The sequence below is a fragment of the Saccopteryx bilineata genome, chromosome 2 (assembly GCF_036850765.1).
Source record: "Saccopteryx bilineata isolate mSacBil1 chromosome 2, mSacBil1_pri_phased_curated, whole genome shotgun sequence".
Classification (NCBI taxonomy): domain Eukaryota; kingdom Metazoa; phylum Chordata; class Mammalia; order Chiroptera; family Emballonuridae; genus Saccopteryx; species Saccopteryx bilineata.
Genome location: NC_089491.1, coordinates 169604043 through 169615198, shown reverse-complemented (window position 1 = coordinate 169615198; position 11156 = coordinate 169604043).

Here is an 11156-nt window from a genome sequence, read left to right as displayed (position 1 = left end):
GAGTACCCCACCCCCTGCTCCCAGTCAAGGCACATATGAGAAAGCAATCAATGAATAACTAAAGTGTCACAACTACAAGTTGATGCTTCTCATCTCTCTCCTTTCCTGTCTGTTTGCCCCTGTGTGTCCCTCTCCCTCTCTCTCTCTCAAAAAAAAATTTACTCCTTTGAATAAGATAACCCAGTTAATAAGTAGTAGGTGCAGGAATCAGACCCAAGTCTCTGACTATAAAGGTCTCTCCATCATGCAGCTCTTCCCAAAATTAACTTTGAATAGAATTATCCCAGGAAATGACCTCATCCCTAAAAAAACATTTTATGTGGAAGCATTATGATATAGTCCTGACAGTTGTCTAGCAGGCGTCCCCAAACTACGGCCCGCGGGCTGCAATGGGGCCCCCTGAGGCCATTTATCCAGCCCCCACTGCACTTCTGGAAGGGGCACCTCTTTCATTGGTGGTCAGTGAGAGGACCACTGTATTTGGCAGCCCTCCAATGGTCTGAGGACAGTGAACTGGCCCCCTGTGTAAAAAGTTTGGAGACCCCTGGAGGCTGGCTGTATCACAAAATGTCACTTTATGTTTGGATCAAAATGAACATCAAGGGTGACCATAGGAAAATAAATATCAAACCATACCCTGGTATGTTCTGTGGAACGGCAATTTTCCTTTGTCTTTGTTAGGGTTGGAGGGTTTATTTGGTTTGAAACCAGATGGAACGACTGTAATGCTGGTGGTTGAGGCCAGGCAGGTTCACATTGGATTTGGGCAGACGGGTAGAAGAACTGTGGAGCTGGAAAGCGTTGGGCCATTCTCGTTAATTAGAGTCTCGCAACAGCGGGTGGACAGACAGGCAGGAGGAAACCTCTTCTCATGGCAGCAGGTGAACAAACAGGAATATAGCCCCTCACAATCACAGGGAAGCAATCTGCCAGAAGCTACCCTGAGGGAAAGTACCCGTGGATAGCCTGTAGGCTGTACACACGTGGCTTTGCCACGTGGTCACACACTAACCATGCAAAGTCCAAGCGAGCAAGCCTAACACTGCTGTTTTCCTAACAATGACCTTTAAAAATTGATTGACTTTAGAGAGAGGAAGGGAAAGAGAGAAACATCGGTTTCTTGCATTGATATATTGATTCTTTCATGTGTCTTGACCAGGGATCAAACCCACAACTTTAGTGCATCAAGAAGAGCTACATGACCAAGGCACCTGTAAGAGCAGTGGCCATACAGGTTCACATTGGTTTTAGGCAGATGGGTAGAGGAACTGTGGAGCTGGAAAGTGTTGGGCCATTCCCATTTATTCGAGTCTCTCAACAGTGGACAAGCAAGCAGGCAGGGAAAACTGCTTCCATCTCTCAGGGCTGAGGAGCAAAACAGACGGGGTAGGGGGGTTTCTTTGCCAAACAATAGCAAAAAGTGCCCTCCCCCAATGGCGGCAGGTAATTCACAATCTACAGTCTGCCACCCTGAGGGCAAGCACCTGCAGAGCATGTGGTGCTGGCCGGTGCTCATGCACCAATCAGGCAAAGTACAAGCAAGCAAACCTAAGGCACTTGTTTGCCCAATAGCACCTTTCTTTTGTTTTTGTTTGTTTGCTTTTACTTTCTGTAATCATTCCCTATCTGTCTGCAGTATCTGTTCTCCTATGGATAGGACTCTCTAACTTAGTGCCTCCTGCTTGCCCTGGGCTGGCTTATGCATGGTTTTGCCCATAAGTTCTTTTTTTTTTTTTTTTTTTTTTACAGGGACAGAGAGTCAGAGAGAGGGATAGACAGACAGGAACGGAGTGAGATGAGAAGCATCAATCATAAGTTTTTCATTGCAACACCTTAGTTGCTCATTGATTGCTTTCTCATTCTCATATGTGCCTTGACCGCGGGCCTTCAGCAGACCGAGTAACCCCTTGCTCAAGCCAGTGACCTTGGGCTCAAGCTGGTGAGCTTTTTGCTCAAGCCAGATGAGCCTGCGCTCAAGCTGGCGACCTCAGGGTCTTGAATGTGGGTCTTCCACATCCTAGTCTGATGCTTTATCCACTGTGCCACCACCTGGTCAGGTGCCCATTAAGTTCTTTAAGAAAGTTTTGGGTCCTAATACTTTGTAGAAACTCAAGCCATCATTAGTTTTTCCAAATGTTAACAGCCTAATCTTATCCTTGTTTCATAAGAATGTTATTTCTCTGAAGCTTTTGAGATGTCAAGAGAAAAATACTGTATGTTGGGGGATTTCTAAACATTACCCAGAAGTTATTTGCTTTCTTTTATTTTCTACTGCTTTTTTGAATTAGCCTTAATTATAATCAGTAGTGAGCTTCTTACTCTCTTTCTCCTCAGTTCTCTTCAGTAATAGGAACTGGTTGGGCAGTAAAGAAAATCTAAAGTAGAAAGGGAGGCTGTTTGCATAGAGAACCAGCCCTCAGCTGAACTTTGACCTTGCGACCCTCTCTTTTTTTACTATAATGTTGCTGCCGCCTGACCAGGCAGTGGTGCAGTGGATAGAGCATTGGACTGGGATGCAGAAGGACCCAGGTTCGAGACCCTGAGGTCGCCAGCTTGAGCGTGGGCTCATGCTTTGAGCAAAAAGCTCACCAGCTTGGACTGAAGGTCGCTGGCTCGAGCAAGGGGTTACTCAGTCAGTCTGCTGAAGGCCTATGGTCAAGGCACATATGAGAAAGCAATCAATGAACAATTAAGGTGTCGCAATGAAAAACTGATGATTGATGCTTCTCATCTCTCTCTGTTCCTGTCTGTCTGTCCCTCTCTGACTCTCTTTCTGTCTCTGTAAAATAAAATAAAATAAAAAATGACCCTGGCTGGTTGGCTCAGTGGTAGAGCATCGGCCTGGCGTGCAGGAGTCCTGGGTTCGATTCCCGGCCGGGGCACACAGGGAAGCGCCCATCTGCTTCTCCACCCCCCCTCCTTCCTCTATGTCTCTCTTCCCCTCCTGCAGCCAAGGCTCCATTGGAGCAAAGTTGGCCTGGGCGCTGAGGATGGCTCTGTGGCCTCTGCCTCAGGTGCTAGAATGGCTCTGGTTGCAACAGAGCAATGCCCCAGGTGGGCAGAGCATCGCCCCCTGGTGGGCATGCCGGGTGGATCCCGGTTGGGGGCATGCCGGGTGGATCCCGGGAGTCTGTCTGACCGTGACTGCCTCCCCGTTTCCAACTTCAGAAAAGTACAAAAAACAAACAAACAACAACAACAACATATATATATATAGCTGCCTTTGTCTGAGGATGGATCATGAACCCATGACTTGGGAGGCCCATGTGTTAAGCAGTGGTTCTCATGTGTCAACCTTTTTACACTTGAGCTCTGGTGAAAATAGGAAAATTATTTTGGGGACCACTAAGGCAGAAATCATCATAAGCATAAGTGAATTCAGCTAAGATCATTGAGTCTATAATCTTCATACAACATCAGGGTGGTGGTAGATCAGCCAAAGGAGGGACTGTAGGGCCAGTGGCCATTGCCATTGTGACCATGCAGATGCAGGTTTTCATTGGACTTGGGCAGACAGTAAAGGAATTGTGGAGCCGAAAAATGGTGGGCCATTCCATTTATTAAAGTCTTATAATGGCAGACAAGCAAACAGACAGGGAAGACTGCTTCCTTTTCTTCCATCTCAGGACCCCACCAGTCTCAGCAGTTCTCAGCCAAATAGCCTGGGCAGAAATCAGGGCTCCCAAACCAGGACTCGGTCTCCGGTTCCACAACGTGGACTCATTCTCTGCACTCTAGGAAAACAGGCTGGAGGAAAAAAATCCTTCTTCAGCAAACAATCCCCCATCCCAAGCAGGAAGGCAATCTGCAATTTGCAATCTGCCACCCTGAGGGCAAATATCCATAACCTTGCATAGACTATACACACAGGGCGCTCCCCAACACAGGAGAGCAAACCTAAAAAAAACACTTGTTTACAGGGACGTACAGGCTTGATGAATTTTGTAAGAAGTTTATTTTTTATGCATCTGCAAAACAGATGAGCTGCAACCCTAGTGGCATAAGCGAAGAGTGTCAGGGAGGGGGTGTCTGATATAGGGTTTGTTGCAAGCATTTGCTGGCATGGGGTTTGGTGTACCTGGATATGGTCAGATTAGCATATCCTGGTTTTTGGCCTTGGTTACAGACTGTCTTCCCTTCCCAACCGATGGCCTTGTCCCAACCAAGGACATTTTCCAGAACTTTTCCAGGGTGGGGGGAGTTGCTTAAAGAAAAGGGAGGTTGGGAGAAGGAGGTGTTTAATGAAGTTGCCCTAGTGCAAGGTTGCGGTGAGGGGAATTTGAGGGATATTTTTGGTTTTGGTTTTTTGTGACAGAGACAGAGGGACAGATAGGGACAGACAGACAGGAAGGGAAGGGAGAGAGATAAGGAACATCAATTCTTCATTGAGGCTCCTTTGTTGATTGCTTTCTTATATGTGCCTTGATGGGGGGGGGAGAGCGGGGCTACAGCAAAGCAAGTGGCCCCTTGCTCAAGCCTGCGACCTTGGACTTCAAGTCAGTGACCTTTGGGCTCAAGCCAGCAACCATGGGGTCATGCCTATGATCCCATGCTCAAGCCCACACTCAAGCTGGCAATCTCAGAGTTCCAACCTGGGCCCTCCGTGTCTATCCACTGTGCCACCATCTGGTCAGGTGGGAATTTAAGTTTTTAAAGAGGCCTTGAATCTAAAGGAGCCCTGGACCCAAACCTAACAGGTGGTTAACTCTTTCATGAACTGGCATGAAATTTCTGGTGGACCAGTCTGTGGACTAGTGGTTGAAAAACACTGGTGCAAAGTGTGATATATTCAAAAAGAAGTTTGTCATCCCAGATGGTTAAGCTTAGCAGTGTTAGGTCCTTTTTAGTTTCTGATTTGAAAAGGAGCCAACTAGTTAAATCTGTGCAAAAGTATTAGCAAGCTGTGACATGGCCAGGCTTTTCATAGGTGCAAGAAAACTCTTTCATGTATCTCTAATAGGTTTTTAGGTCAGTCCCTGGTTGTGCCAGAGTTTTGTGGAATTATTATTATTATTATTTTGCAAGAGACAGACAGAGATAGGAAGGGAGAGAGAGGGGAAGCATCAATTTGTAGTTTTATCACTTTAGTTGTTCATTGATTGCTTATCATACATGCCTTAACCAGGGGCTCCAGCTAAGCCAGTGACCCTTTGCTCAAGTCAGAGACCTTGGGCTTCAAGCCAGCGACCTTTGGGCTCAGGCCAGCAAGTCATGTCGATGATCCCATGCTCAAGCTGGTGACCCTGTGCCCAAACTGGTAAGACTGCACTCAATCCAGATGAGCCTATGCTCAAGCTGACAACCTTAGGGTTTCAAATTAGGTCATCAGTGTCTCAGGTCAATGCTCTATCCACTGTGCCACCACCAATCAGGCTCTTTTTTTCTTTTAATTGATTTTAGAGAGAGAAAGAGAAAAACACATCTATTTGTTCCACTTATTTATACATTCATTGGTTGATTCTTGTATGTGCCCCAAGTGGGGATTGAATCCACAGTCTTGGCCTACTGGGACAATGCTGGAACCAGCAGAGCTACCTGGTGACCAGGGTATGGAAGCCAACTCTTAAAAAAAATGAGAGATGTTTATATGGAGATGAGGAGAAAAGTGTTCTAGACAGGGGTTCTGCAAGAGCAAACAGCATAAGAGAAACATTCTAGGGACTCAAGATCAGTGTTGTTGGAATAAGTGTTGTTGGGTGTGAGAATGTGTGAATCAGTGAAGCTGAGGATGTACATACGGCCTGCATTATGAAGAATTTTCAACACTATGATAAGAATATTCAACTACATCCTAAAGGCAGCTCCATAGTCACCCTTTCAAAGCTTTTTCACTTCACTTAAGCTCACCATCCCACTGCTTCACAAAAAGGTCCCCAATTTTCTGCTATTACATTTATAACCCATATCTATCCCTCCAAATACTATTGAAGAAGATCTTTCCTCTACTCTCAGGTTAATCTCTCTAGTTACTTAGCTCTATTTTTCATCTTCTCCAATGACTCTATCCTTCAGCATTTAAATATGCTCAAGTCTTAAATAAATAAATAAGGTCAAGTGTCTGCCATCTTAAATGGTCACTATCTTTTGATTCTTTGTGTGCATGATTATATTTAATATGTTTCAGTTAAGCAGCTTTATGCAATTCATATTTTTCATCAGTATTACTCTTTTTTTTTTAAGGGAGAGGAGAGGAGATAGTGAGACAGACTCCCAAATATGCCCCAACCAGAATCCACCCAGCAACCCTATCTGGGGCCAATGCTTCAATCAACTGAGCTATTTTTAGCACCTGAAGCTGACACCCTTGGATCAACCAAGCTATCTGTAGTGCCTAAAGCCAATACTCAGACCAACCAAGCCACTGGTCACAGGAGGGGAAGAGAGAGAGAAGGGGGAGAGAGGGAGTAAGAGAAGCAAACAGTTGCTTCTTTTGTGTGCCCTGACCAGGAATCGAACCTGGAAAATCCATACCCTGGGCTGATGCTCTATCCACTGAGTAAACTGCCCAGAGCTACTCATTTTTATTTTATTTTATTTATTTTATTTTTGTGACAGAGACAGAGAGAGTCAAAGAGAGGGACAGATAAGGACAGACAGACAGGAAGGGAGAGAGATGAAAAGTGTCACTTCTTCATTGTGGCTCCTTAGTTGTTCATTGATTGCTTTCTCATATGTGCCTTGACCTGGGGGGGCTCCAGCAAACCGAGTGACTCCTTGCTCAAGCCAGCAACCTTGGGCTCAAGCTGGTGAGCCTTGCTCAAACCAGATGAGCCTGCGCTCAAGCTGGCGACTTCGGGGTCTCGAACCTGGGTCCCCTGCGTCCCAGTCTGACAGTCTATCCACTGTGCCACCACCTGGTCAAGCCTACTCTTTTTTTTTTTAGATATAATTGATATATTTTGACTTTTATCTGTATTCATTCTGTCACCAAGTTTTTGGGAAGTCCTTAAACTTACTACTTCTTTATCTTCACTTCTCATTCATTCTTCAATAATGGTGAAACTAAGCTGATGCTGCCTTTGTGTTGCTTTGAGTTCAAAGGCTTTAAGGGATTCCTTGGAATTGAAAGTTTAACTATATTAATCAAGGGCAACAGATAAATTAATACATTTAAAAATTGCTAAGACATCATTAGTAAGCACATGTATTTGAATAGGATTTAGTTTCTGGCTAGAGCACTATGGTGCTGGTGAACATTTTAGCTTGATATTAGACCTTCATGAAGTAAATGAAATTTCATATAAGTTCAGATGTATCTATGATATATTCCAGTATGTTTTCCTAATTCTTCTTTGGTTTAGCAATTATAAAACCAAATTTTTAGGACTGAAAACATATAAACATGAGCATGTAAAAATATTGCGGCCCTGGCTGGTTGGCTCAGCAGTAGAGCGTCGGCCTAGCATGTGGAGGACCCGGGTTCGATTCCCAGCCAGGGCACATAGGAGAATCGCCCATTTGCTTCTCCACCCCTCCGCCGCGCTTTCCTCTCTGTCTCTCTCTTCCCCTCCCGCAGCCAAGGCTCCATTGGAGCAAAGATGGCCCGGGCGCTGGGGATGGCTCTGTGGCCTCTGCCTCAGGCGCTAGAGTGGCTCTGGTCGCAATATGGCGACGCCCAGGATGGGCAGAGCATCGCCCCCTGGTGGGCAGAGCATTGCTCCTGGTGGGCGTGCCGGGTGGATCCCGGTCGGATGCATGCGGGAGTCTGTCTGACTGTCTCTCCCTGTTTCCAGCTTCAGAAAAATGAAAAAAATAAAATAAATTGCAATATATCATCACATTGGTTAGATCAGTGTTTCCCAATGTGGGGCCCACGCCCCACAGGGGGGCAATTCGATAGTTAAGGGGGACAATTTGAAAATGGACTCAACACGACTTTAACTTTTTCACCCCGGGCCATTTAAATGCAATGCTAGATATCGGTGCCAAATTTAACAAAAAATGCAATTCTTAAATAATTGCAGTAAATAATTATTAAGTATAATTTCGTTTGACGAGACCAAAATATCAACTAGGTGATTGGCGTCGTCAAGTAAACTTCGTCCTGGGTTCATCGCGGAGCGTGCCGTCTGCCGCGGGGAACCCCGGACGTTTTAAAAACTCGCTAAACAACACAGTTATTCTCACCTAATTGGCCCATCGCAACTTCTGTAATGTTTCACATCATTCAGTTGGTGTTAATTTGAAATAAGTGTCAGTCAAAATTGTTGTAAAAGCTTGTTGATTTAATAAATATACATATATATATTGCATAGATATAATTGGTAAGTATTTGATTTTATTTTTATCAATATTAAACTCTTTATTAAGTACTTCTTGCATCGGGGCTAGAAAGCAATAATATTTTATAAATATTATTGGGGCTATAATAGTGCATGCACGACAATTTTAATTTTAGAAGCATAACTTTCCAGAAAATTTTGTCAAGTGGAAAAAATATAGATACCTTTTGATTTGCAGTGGTAGTGTAGTAAATGTGTTATATACATTTAAATAAATATGAATTTTTAGTATATGTTTACTCTATGTCACATTGAATATATTTTAACACATATTTTAATATTAGTTTTTAATTGATCTTATTTTTATTATAGCCCATAGTAAAATGAGTGGTGCAAGCAAGAAAAAAACTCGTCAATATTCGGAGGAATATTTAAAATTTGGGTTCATACCCGCTGTTCACGATGAGTGGATTCCTTTTTGTCTTTTATGCCAGCAATGCTTGACCAACGAATCAATGAAACGAGGTCGTCTTGAGGCGCATTTGAAGGCGAAACATAGTGCTCATATTAATTCAGATTTGAGTTACTTTAAAACTTTAAAGAAAAATTTTGAAAAAAGAACATTAAAGTCTCTATTTACTGCTCATACTTCAACTAATAATAGTGTTCTTGAGGCTAGTTATCAAATTTCTTTATTCATTGCTAAAACTGGAGAAAATCACACTATAGGAGAGAATTTAATAAAACTGTCAATATCAGCATTTCTTAAAACGGTTCTTGAAAAAGATGACAAAGATGTAAAAGCTATGCCACTCAGTAACAATACTGTTAGCAGAAGAATAGACGAAATGAGTGAGGATATTGAAAACAACTTATTGAAAAGCTGAAAACAAGAAAATTCTCCTTGCAAATGGATGAATCAACTTTGAGAGACAGTGAGGCAGTATTGATAACTTATGTAAGATATATTGATAAAGGACATTTTGCTGAAGAAATGTTGTTCTGTAAAAGATTAGAAAGCACCACTACCTCCAAAGATATATATAATAAGCTAAAAAACTACTTAGATGTCAATGATATACCAATAAAAAATATAACATCTTGTGCTGCAGATGGTGCTCCCAATATGATGGGCAAGAAAAATGGCTGCTTAAAATTGATGAAAGATGTGAATCCAGAAATGATTCTTGTGCATTGTGTTATTCATAGGGAAAACTTGGTAGCTAAAAACATCTCGCCTGTTCTGAATGAAGTATTACATACAGTAATAAAGTGTGTTAATGCTATAAAAGCTAGTGCCAAATGTGAGCGTCTTTTCAAGCTATTTTGTGGGTTTTTTTCTTTTTTCTTTTTTAAGTTTTGGGTTTTTTTTTAAATTTTATTTATTCATTTTTACAGAGGAGAGAGAGAGGGAGAGAGAGAAACAGAGAGAAAGAAAGGGGGAGGAGCTGGAAGCACCAACTCCCATATGTGCCTTGACCAGGCAAGCCCAGGGTTTTGAACCGGCGACCTCAGCATTTCCAGGTCAATGCTTTATCCACTGCGCCACCACAGGTCAGGCAAGCTATTTTGTGAAGAACAAAATGAAGACCATGTGAGACTTTTACTTCATACTGAAGTAAGATGGCTATCTAAAGGAAACCGTTTGAAAAGATTTATGGAACTGTTTGATACTCTTAGTGATTTTTAAGCGACAAACCTGAAATGAAGTATCTGTTAACAATAGATGGTAAAGCATTTGTGAGTTATTTAGCCGATATCTTTGAAAAACTAAATATATTAAATAAACAACTTCAAGGAATAAATAAAACTGTTGTCGATGCAAAAGCAAAGATATTTGGTTTCATTACCAATATTGAGTTCTGTCAGAAACATATTAACAACAAAAACTTTAAACAGTTTCATTGGCTCCAAAAATGTGAAGTAACTGATACCGCTTTACTTTTTATTGTCAATCATTTGAATATTCTATTGGCTGATTTAAAAGAAAGATTTTCTTATTTAAAACAAATTGATTTCCCAACATGGATGATGCAGCCAATGTTAGTGGATTTGTCTGATATATCAAATATGCAGTATCAAGAAGAACTCGCAGAATTGCAAAATGATGAGTCAGTTAAAGCTTTATTTAATATCAAAGGAGCGATGGCATGGCTTTGTGAGGAAACAGAAATCAAATACCCAAATTCAACCAAATGTGCAAGAAAACTATTGCTACCGTTTCCATCTTCATTTTTAGCTGAATGTGGATTTAGTGCTGTCAATGATTTACTGGTAAAAAAAAAAAAAGAAATTGGCTGGATATAACACAACGTGGAGACTTGAGACTAAAGCTAACCCAATTGGAACCTAATATAAAATCTCTGTGCAGCAAGCATCAAGCGCAAGGATCACACTAAATTAAAATAATAAATTAATATAGAAAAATCTGTATTAAAATTATTTGGAATTTAAATTTCTGTTTTTCATTATATGTTTTGAAATTTTACTTACTGTGTTTTGTTAACAATTTTATAGTGATTTCTTCCTAGAACCTATCATTTATGTTTATTAAGTGAACAAATCAATTTTTTAATGTTAAAAATTATGTATGTTACATAGGGGGGGACATAAAAATTTTAGAAAGGTTAAGGTGGGGCATGGGACAAAAAAGGTTGGGAAACACTGGGTTAGATTTACAATGCCTAATACACATTTCTTATTTTGCTAAACCATGTCTTCTGTAATTAGGTTTCTCTGATGACCATAGAATAGATTATAGCAAGTTTGAATCATTAAAACATTTTTTAGATTTTGCCAGAGTCCCTAAAAAATATTAAACAAAATGCTTTGTAGATTAAAACTAATTTGAAAGAATTTTTTATTATTATTTTTATTTTATTTTATTTTAATGAGGAGAGGGGAGGCAGAGATAGACTCCTGCATGCGCCCCCA